This window comes from Sminthopsis crassicaudata, chromosome 5 (assembly GCF_048593235.1).
Source record: "Sminthopsis crassicaudata isolate SCR6 chromosome 5, ASM4859323v1, whole genome shotgun sequence".
Taxonomy (NCBI): Eukaryota; Metazoa; Chordata; class Mammalia; order Dasyuromorphia; family Dasyuridae; genus Sminthopsis; species Sminthopsis crassicaudata.
In genome coordinates this window covers 305,422,670-305,433,322 of record NC_133621.1, presented here as the reverse complement: position 1 = coordinate 305,433,322, position 10,653 = coordinate 305,422,670, and positions in this window count along the sequence as shown.

Sequence of the window (10,653 nt, the reverse complement as noted above, 5' to 3'; positions counted from 1 at the left end):
TTTCAATTGCTTCTGCTTGGGGAACATCTGTCCACAGAGGCAGAGCAGCTGTTGTCAGGGAAGGGTGGCTGGGGGAATCCAGGAAAGGGTCCCCTCCCCACACATGGAGAGGGGAAGAGGTAACTGGGTTCCCAGCCTCTGGGAGCCCGGCCTGCAGTGGAGGGAACCGGTTCTGGGCAACAGGCAGGATTTCAAAGTGACCATGGTCACATATCCTGGAGAGAATTTGGAAAGACCCGAGACCAGAACTGTTATTCAATAGTATTCCCAAGTGTAAAGATGAGCCCCAGAACAGAATTTTGTGAATTTTCCCAGCTCCCTTTCTCAGGACCCCAACCCTCTTTCCCTGTTCCTCTCCTCCTGAGGAGTTTGGGGTTAGGATGAATCCCTGGGCCCAGAAGCTCCTGACATTCCCATATAGATGGGGAAATTGAGTCCCAGAGAGGGGAAGATCTCACAGTGAGTGCTTGAGTGGAAAGAACACTTGGGGAGCCCCCCCTCCTGCCCCAAACTTGTCCAGGAAAGATGAGAAGTCAACCTGGGGAAGGATTGAGCAGGTTGGCAAGAGATGAGAGATTTCTATCTCTAGTGCCCTCAGAGAGAGCCTGGAGCAGGAGTACATTAAAAGAAGCGCCTTCTAGGGACAGCTAGGTGGCGCGGGGGATAAAGCACCGGCCTTGAATTCAGGAGGACCCCAGACACTTAACACTTCCTAGCTGTGTGACCCTGGGCAAGTCACTTAACCCCAGCCTCAGGGGGAGAAAAAAAACCAACAACAACAAAAAAAACAAAAAACAAACTCCTTGTGAGAGGTAAGAAGCCTGGTTCTCAGAATCTCAGAGCTGGAAGAACTTTTGGGAACTCTGGGGGCTGACCCCTCCCTACCTGACCAAGGACTCTCTGGAAGATATTTGGGGTCAATGGTCATTCAGCCTTGGCTTGAACACTACCTGCACTGGGGCAACTTAACCGAGCCTAAGTTAGTCTACTTATCACTTTCTACCTTCTGCACTTAATCATTTAGTACCCCTGAGGGGTACTAAAGAAAGCTTAACTCAGTTACTTGAAAATACCCCCAAGTTTTCTCCCCTTCTAGTTAAATACCTCCAGGTACTTCCACTAATCCTCTTTTCAATTCAATCTGTTAGCCAGCAATTAAATGCCTACTGTCTACTGAACTAGGCACTGGGACAAAAGTGAAACTTCCCTCAAAGAGTTTACTTAAAATATCCTGGGGAGATAATAGCATGAAAAACAGGAAACTACATCCAAGAGAGCCTGAAGGTTCCTAATTTTCTTTGGTTTGATTCATGAATTCTGACTCCTTGGGACTTTCCAGTGGTCAACTAATCTCTTTCCTGTGCCCCGCTTGGCTATGCCTTTTTTTAGGGGGTGACTGACATCTCTGTCCACCTGCTGGACATCTCAAACTGGATGCCCCATAGACATCTTAACCTCGGCATGCCCCAAACTGAACTAATCATCTTTTTTTTTTTTTTTTTTTTTTTTTTTCCTGAGGCTGGGGTTAAGTGACTTGCCCAGGGTCACACAGCTAGGAAGTGTTAAGTGTCTGAGACCAAATTTGAACTCGGGTCCTCCTGAGTTCAAGGCTGGTGCTCTATCCACTGCACCACCTAGCTGCCCCTGAACTAATTATCTTTTCTCTCTGATCCTCTCCTCTTCCTAACTTCTCCCTTACTGTAGAGGGTTCCATCATCTTCAAAATCTAGATGTCACCTTTGAGCTTCCCCTTATAAACAATCTGTTGAGCATTTGACCCTTGTGACAGCTCTTAAATATGCCCTCCCCTCTGCAGTGTCCCCACCCTGGCACAGCCCCTTCTCCCCTCAAGTCTGGATTATCTAAAAGTGTGATCCACACCTCTCTCCATAATAGTGCAGTCTCCTCTCAGCTGGCAAAATGATCTTTAAAAATATATATATATATAGCTTTTTATTTTTCAAAATACACACAAAGATAGTTTTCAACATTCACCCTTTCAGAACCTTTTGTTCCAATTTTTTTCTCCCTCTCTTTCCTACTCCCCCTTCCAATCCAATAGAGGTGAAACATGCAATTCCTCTAAACATACAAAATGATCTTGAGAGCCTCAGTTCTAGCCATCTTATTTTCCTACTCAATGAACAGAATTGTGGCTCTTTCACCTTCAGAATAAAATAGAAAATCTTCTTTTGGGCATTAAAAGCTCTCTAGAAGCTGGATACTTTGACCTTTCCAAGATCTCTTAGAGTCTATATCTCTTTATGTATTCTGCAATAGCTTTCTGTGTTCCTCCTTTTTTTTTTTTTTTTTTTTCCCCTTGAGGCTAGGGCTAAGTGACTTGCCCAGGGTCACACAGCTAGGAAGTGTTAAGTGTCTGAGACCAGATTTGAACTCGAGTCCTCCTGAATTCAGGGCTGGTGCTCTATCCACTGCGCCACTTAGCTGCCCCAACTAAGACACCCTCCATCTTGTGATTCCAGGCATTTTTTCTGAGTGTCTATCAGGCCTGGGACATTCTTCTTCCTCTACTCCCTGGCTTCCTTCAGGTTTCTAGAAGAAGCCTTTCCTAATCCTTCTTAATTCTAGAGGGAGCAGTTGATTGTTTCTATTCTATCCCATTGATATCTTGTTTATACAGAGATTTCTAGTTTTTCTACATTTAGTTGAATGCTGTCTCTCCAGTTAGACTGAACTCCTTGCAAGCAGGGACTGTCTTTTTGAACAGATTACTGTTTGGCCCAGTGTGGACACTTGACAAGTCTTTAGGGATTCAAAGGCCTTTTTTTGTAATGTCCTGCTTAGTAAAGCATTTATCTGGAAACTCTCCTGGGGAGCTGAGGGCAGGAAAATAAATCTTGTTTGTCCATCTGTCTGTAGGAGCATCCCTTCAGGTAGGAGAGGGATTTTCCTGAATCTCTGCTTCAAGTGGCAGGAAAATGTTTTGCCCACTAGATGTCGCTCCAACCTAAATCAAGACTACCCTCTAATCTTCCAGAGGAGAAGAAGCATCTAGTCTAATCCACTTTTTGAACAGAGGGGGAAACTGACACTCCTCTGGTTTGGTGGAGAGGGATTAGGAGTGACAGGGAGTTTTCCCTCTCTTCCTTCAGACCCTTTGGGAGCAGCACAGGAAATATGGAAACCCTCTCTTTTACAGACTAGGAAACTGAGGCTCAGAGTTTTTAACTGACTTGCTTAAGAGCCAAATAGGGAGCCCATGGCTGAGCAGGACCTCTGCCTTCAAGGCCAAGATTACTTCCACTGTGTCACCTAAGGAGAGCTGGTACTGAGGGAGAGAGCCTGGGGTCTTAGAATCACAGGATTGAGGATCTGCAGCAACCTCCACTGAAAAGAACCTCCACTATGGCATACCCAACAAGTGGCTGCCCATCCTCTGCTTGGAAGCCTCTGAAGAGTGAGACTTACCATTTCTGGAGACAATTTTTAAAATTTCTCTTTTTATAATTAATTTTTTTCTGGTTATACATGTATATTAGGAAGCTCCAATTGTTAGGAAGCTTTTCTAGATCTCTAACTTACAAATAATTCTGCAATGCCTCCCTTGCCACACCCATGGCTCCTGGTTCTGCCTGCTGGGGCCAAGCAGAACAAAACTGAACCCTTCTCCTCAACTCACATAACAGCCTTTCAAATACTTGAAGATTGGCTAAATATTTTCAGTTCCTTCAAGTTATGTTCCTCTATCATGCTTCAAGGCCCTTTCCTATCTCCCTCCTGACACTCTCTCCAGCTCATTGAAAATTGGGGTCCCATTCACTTCTCTTTTTTCAATCTCTCCCAATTTCCCTTTTTTTTTCTTTTTCCCTTTTGCCCTGATTTTTCTCTCAACATAACTCATAAAATAATGTTTATTAAAAATAAATTGGATACTGTATGAGGATGTATTCTGATGGAAGTGGAAATCTTCAACATAAAGAAGATCCAACTCACTTCCAGTTGATCAATGATGGACAGAAATAACTACACCCAGAGAAGGAACACTGGGAAGTGAATGTAAATTGTTAGCACTGCTGTCTATCTACCCAGGTTACTTATACCTTCAGAAGCTAATACTTAATGTGCAACAAGAAAATGGTATTTACACACATATATTGTATCTAGGTTATATTGTAACACATGTAAAATGTATGGGATTGCCTGTCATCGGGGGGAGGGAGCGGAGGGAGGGAGGGGATAATTTGGAAAAATGAATAAAAATAAAAAAAAATAAAAAATAAACAAATAAATTGGAAAACAAACAAACAAAAAAAAAATTGGAGTCCCTAGAATTGAATGTAATCCTCCCAATAAAGTCTGCCAAGAGCAGAATACAGTGAGATCACGTCCTTCTCCTTAAATGTTCTGCCCTTTTTCATGTAGCCTGAGAGTATATTAGGTTTCTTGATACCACATTTTGTTGCTGATTGAGCTTGGGATGGACTCTCAAATCCTTGGGGTATTTTCAGAATTACAGCCTCCTTCTCTCATACATGTGAAATTGCCTTTTATTGGACCCCTACGCAAGCCTATCCACTTATCCCTATTGGACATCATTCTAGTAGATTTAGCCCACTGCTCCAGCCTGCCAAGATCCCATTGGCTCCCCACAGTCAGCTCCGCGTGAGCTCTTCTCCCCAGCTTTGGGAGGGGACACACTCGGTAAAAGTGACCTCTCTGCCTTCATCTGTCCATGTCACTGATTAAAACTTGAGATGGCCAAGCACAGATTCATTCCTGAGGCACTCTGTTGGAGATGTCTTCTGCCATCTTGACATTGACCCATTAACAGCTCCTCTTGGAGTCTGGCCACCCAACCAGCTCAGAATCCATCTGACTATTGTCATTTTACCAGATCTTAAGCATTTTTCATCTTGTAGCCCTTTTAAAATTTGTTACACGACCCTGGATATTTGGCAAAAATAGGTGTACAAATTAAACATTTCCTGACAGCAAATCGGAAAGAAATTTCTCTTAGAACAATTCTTTGGGATACATATTGTTGCCATTTGTTAAAAATGAAAGTAATGAGATGGGAAAGGGTGGTGGAATATTGGCTACTTTTTACTGTTGCCAATTTTTTCCCAACACCCACGTTGAGTTAGCAGCCCATATGGGGTCACAACCCATAGTTTAAGAAGCTTTGACCTAAATTACAGTTCTACAGGGACAGAATAAGATACACTGTCAAAGCTTTACCAGGGTTTGGGGAAACAGTATCCACTCCATCCTCTCCTAATTTAGTAAGGAAGGAAGTGAGATTGTCTGCAGGTCCTGTTGTCTTCCCCTTTTTTGATAATCAGGACGAAATTTGCTCCGATCTCAGGGCACTGCTTCCCTTGATTTTGTTCTAATTTCCTGGCAGCAGCTCTGCCCTCCTATCCGCCGGTTCTTTCGTGATCTGAGAATGCTGAGCATGTGAGACAAAGTCCCAGGAGCGCGCAGGTGCTTGCTTCCTTCCTGTCTCCTGACTAATCTCGCACATCGGCTCCCTGTTAATCATTTTTTATTCCTTTATGTCCGGTGCAAAGGGCATCTCTCCTTGGCAGAAAAAAAACAAGCAAAACAGCAATCCACCAGTTCGGCCTTCTCCTTTGTTGTCCACGAGATGGCGCAGTGAGAAGAGAGATGATTGAGTCCAGATGGCTAGCATTGAATTATGCTTTTGCTAGTTCTATGACTGTAGACCAGTCATTCTGCTCTGTTTTCTAGCCTGTGAAATGGGAATAATAATAATAAGCACCTACTTCATAAGGCTAGTGTTTATGACTGTAGGCAAGTCATTCAACTCAGTCTTGGTTTTCTAGCCTGGGAAATGGGAATAATAATAATAAGCACCTAATTTATAGGGCTAATGTTTATGACTGTAGACAAGTCATTCAACTCAGTCTTGGTTTTCTAGCCTGGGAAATGGAAACAATAATAATAAGCACCTAATTTATAGAGCTAGTGTTTATGACTGTAGGCAAGTCATTCAATTCTGAGTCTTGGTTTTCTATCCTGGGAAATGGGAATAATAATCATAGCACCTAATTTATAGGGTTAGTGTGAGTTTCAAATTAGATAATAAATGTAAATCTTTCTGTAAATCAGAAAGTGTTTTTTTGAATGTTAGCTATTATTAATATTATTATTCCACTCATTCCAAGCAATGGGCTTATCCCAATCCTTTTTACTCCTTCTCTCAAGATAAATTAAAAAAACACAAAACAAAAACAAAACCCTGCCCTTTTGTAGGTCATTAGCTTCTGTCACCAGTTTCAATTCTTCTTTTTTTTCTTTAGAATGATTTGAATTTTTAAAAATATGTTTTATTTATTTCATTAAATATTTCTCAATTATATTTAAAATTTTTAACATTCATTTAAAAAAAATGAGTTCCAAATTTTCTCCCACCCACTTGCCTTCCAATACAGGTAAAACTTTAGTTGATACTTTTTTTTTTCTTTTTCTTTTCTTTTCTTTTTTTTTTTGGAGGCTGGGGTTAAGTGACTTGCCCAGGGTCATACAGCTAGGAAATGTTAATTGTCTGAGATCTGATTTGAACTCGGGTCCTCCTGAGTCCAAGGCTGGTGCTTTATCCACTGCGCCACCTAGTCACCCCCTAGATAAGACTTAAAGAAAGCCAGGGAATCCAGGAAACAGCTGAGAAGGAAGAGCATTCCATGCTGGGAGGGGGGGACATCCAGAGATGGATTCTGATACTGATTTTTTTTTTTTTTTTTACTGGATTTTACAACACTTTATATTCTCCTGTTAAGCTGGCTTTGCTGCTATAGTACACTCTGGGGCTCCTTTTTAATAATAGTTTCCATTTTCAAAACACATGCAAAGATAGTTTTCAACATTCACTCCTGCAAAACCCTATGCTCCAATCTTTCTCCCTCCTTCTCCCATCCCTTCTCCTAGACAGCAAGCAATCCAGTATATGTTAAACATGTGCAGTTTTCCCACATATACTCCCGCACGCACCATGCTGCACTAGAAAAATCAGATCAAAAAGGGAAACAAATATGAGAGAGAAAACAAAAAAATATGCAAACAACAAAAAAGGTGAAAATACTAGGTTGTGATGGCTACTCAGTCCCCATGCTTTCTCTCTGGATACAGATGGCTCTCTCACATCACAAATCTATTGGAATTGGTCTGAATCACCAAGGAGCCTCAAGTACATCACAGTTGATCATCACATGATCTTTTTGTTGCTGGATACAATGTTCTCTTGGTTCTACTCTCTTCGCTCAGCATCAGTGGGCTTTTTTTTTTTTTTTTTAATTTTTTCCTTTTTAAAATTTATTTTTAACATACATGGCTTCATGAATCATGTTGGGAGGGAAAAAATCAGAGCAAAAGGGAAAAACCATGGGAGAGAAAAAAAAAAAACTGAAAAAAAGAAGTGAACCTAGCCTGTGTTGATTTACATTCAGTCTCCTTGATTCTTTTTCTGGATGCAGATGGCATGTTCTGTCCAAAGTGTATTGGGATTGCTTTGGATCACTGAACTACTGAGAAGAACCTAGTTTTGCATAGTTGATCATCACACATTCTTGCTGTTATTGTGTACAATGTATACCGAGTTGTTCTTATTTCACTTAGCAGTGGTTCATGGAAACTTTTCCAGGATTTTCTAAAATGAGTTTGTTCATCATTTTTTTATAGAACAACAATTTTCCATCACCTTCATATACCAGTTTGTTCAACCATTTCCCAAATTAACAAGCGTCTACACATTTTCCAATTCTTCGCCACCACAAACATTTTTGCACATGTGGGTCCTTTTCTCTCCTTTAAGATTTCCTTGGAATACAGACCCAGTAATGGCACTGCTGGGTCAAAGGGTATGCACAGTTTGATAGCTGTTTGGACTCAGTTCCAGATTGCTCTTCAGAATGTTTGGATCATTTCACAACTCCACCAACAATGCATTAATGTTGAGGCTCCTTTTCCTAACCCACACATAGACTAGCAGGTCATATCCTTAAAGAATGGATACTATATTTCTTCTCATGGCTTTGGAGTAATCCTGAGGGCTTGGGGGTATCTAATACTATTATCCATGCCCTCCCAACTAGTGTGTTTCTCTCCTATACCAGGTAATAACTCACAAATATCAATTAACCAATTTATAATAGGGTTTTAAAAAAATACATAGAGATAAAAAAATGTATAAAAAGAGGGGCAGCTAATTGATGCAGTAGATAGAGCCCCAGCCCTGAAGTCAGGAGGACCCAAGTTCAAATCTGGTCTCAGACACTTAACACTTCCTAGCTGTGTGACCTTGGGCAAGTCACTTAACCTCAATTACCTCAGCAAAAAAAAAAAAAAAAAAAAAAAATGTATAAAAAGGCCTAAGAGGTCCTCTCAGATTGGGAACACACTCTTCCCTCTACACATCTACTCTCTAGTGAGAGTGAGCCCACAGCTTAAAGTGGTTGCTTTCAAATATTCTGCTCCAACCAAGTTCACTTGTGGGGGTGCTGAGATGATCCCCTACATGCAGGACTCAGTATCTTAAACAGCTGATTTGATATACTGCTGGGGCTGGGTTAAGCTGATTTCTCTTGGGGGTTAGCTCCTAACTGGACCTGGCTATTGCTACATTGGCTTTGATTGCTGAAGGGACCTTGGATGGCCCTGAGGGTCTCTGGAGCCTCCCAAGGTCCTAATTTGGTTCTAACTGCCCATCTTTTATACTTATCCATCTAAGCTCAGGAAACAATAAATACAAGAGGGAGAACGTGTCAGGGCCACACATTTGCAGTCATGTGGCAGATGGGGGGAAGGGAGAGATTGAGGCAGAGTTCTGGCCTCCTACATCACTAGGGAAGGGTGAGTGGGACCAGTCAAACCCTCAGTGTGTAAGTTCGCTTCTGGCTCGGCGTTTGATTAAAGAGCTTTTTTTTTTTTTTTTTAAACACCATAGAAACAGCAGATGTAGTCAGAAAGATATGATAAATGATAGAAATGGTCAGAGGAAATCTGAGTTTAGTCCAAAAGGGGAGGAAAGGGATCCTCCCTCCCACATGGCAGCCTCCATATGGAAGACTGTAGCAGGGAATGCTTTAAGCAGGCCTTCAGTGGCCAGGTCCTTCAGGATTCTTTAGGCTTCTATAGACTTTTTTTTAAAAAACCCTAACTGGTTGGTGAGTTCCCTGGGGATCCACACCAGTGTCTTCAAATCCCATTTGTCTTCCTTGGTGGGATTGTTCTCTTTTGGATCTCCAGACTTCATTCTTGTGCATTTCCTGCCCCTCTAGAGGATGGCGTCCTCATAACAACTCTAGTCCCTGGCATCCTATCCATTTTTCCTTTGAATACTTTGAAATCTGCTTTCCCCAGATCTTGGCTGAATGTCAAACTAGGCCCAGATTTCCCCTCTTTTTCTATCACAAACTTTAGAAAGGAGTTTCATTCTGGGCCTGTTTCTTACCAAGAGATCACTGGGGTGGATCTAGTAGGAAATCCCCCTACATCCCCTGGTTGGTTCCTTTAGTTTTTGAAGGATGAAGAAACTGTGAGCTGTTCGATGAGACAACAGAGAGAGAAGAGAAAGGGTAAAATGGAGTAGAGAATGGGAGGAAAGGCGGAGAAAGGAGAGAGAGGAGCATGAGGGAGAGAGATACGGACAGAGAGAAAGGAGAGAGACAGACAGACAGAATGAGAGAAAGGAAAGATAAAGAGAAGTGGAGAAAGTCAAAGACAGAGAGAGAGAAAGGAGAGAGACAGACAGACAGAATGAGAGAAAGGAAAGATAAAGAGAAGTAGAGAAAGTCAATGACAGAGAAAGAGTCAGAGAGAGAGAGAGAGAGAGAGAGAAAGAGAGACAGAGACAGACAGACAGACAGACAGAGACAGACAGAGAGAGAGACACAGAGAGAGAGACAGAGAGAGAGAGAGAGAGAGAGAGAGAGAGAGAGAGAGAGAGAGAGAGAGAGAGAGAGAGAGAGAGAGAGAAGAAAAAGAAAGAAAGAAAGAAAAGAAAGAAGAAGGGAGAGATAGGAGAAAGAGAAAGCTAGAGAAGAGAAGAGAAAAAGTTACAGAGAACTAGAGAGAGAGAGAAACATGCCAGCAAACATGTCATGTCATGTTACTGTGTCATGAGGCAATTAGGTAGTGTAATGGATGGAGAGCTGGGCCTAGAAAGCCTCAGTTTAAATATGGCCTTAGAAATTTACTGGCTTTATGACTCTGTACGAGTCTTTGCCTCAGTTTCCACAATTGTAAAATGGGAACAATAAAAATATTTACCTTCAAGACTTGTGAGGATCAAATGAAATTGTGAAGTGCCAGGCTCAGAGTGATCTCTTAGTAAATGTTTGTTTCTTTCCCCTTCCCTTCCCCTCTGTACCAGGCTTGTGAGTGCCTTATATATTCCTCCTCTATTTCCTCTTTCTGTTCGGGTGGTCTGCGGTACACTCAGATGACCAGAATCACTTTAACTTCACCCAAGTGCTTTCACTTATACTAATGACATCTATTTTCTTAGAGGTGGATATTTTTAATATATGATAGTACCTCCCCTTTCCCTATTCTGTCTCAGCCTCCAGTGCCTCCACCAGAGCTGTTTGGGGAAGCCATGTGTCACAGACATATATGGGGCCCCACTTGTCTCCTTGTGGTAGGAACAGACCTTTGGCTCCTTTTGTCTGCTGC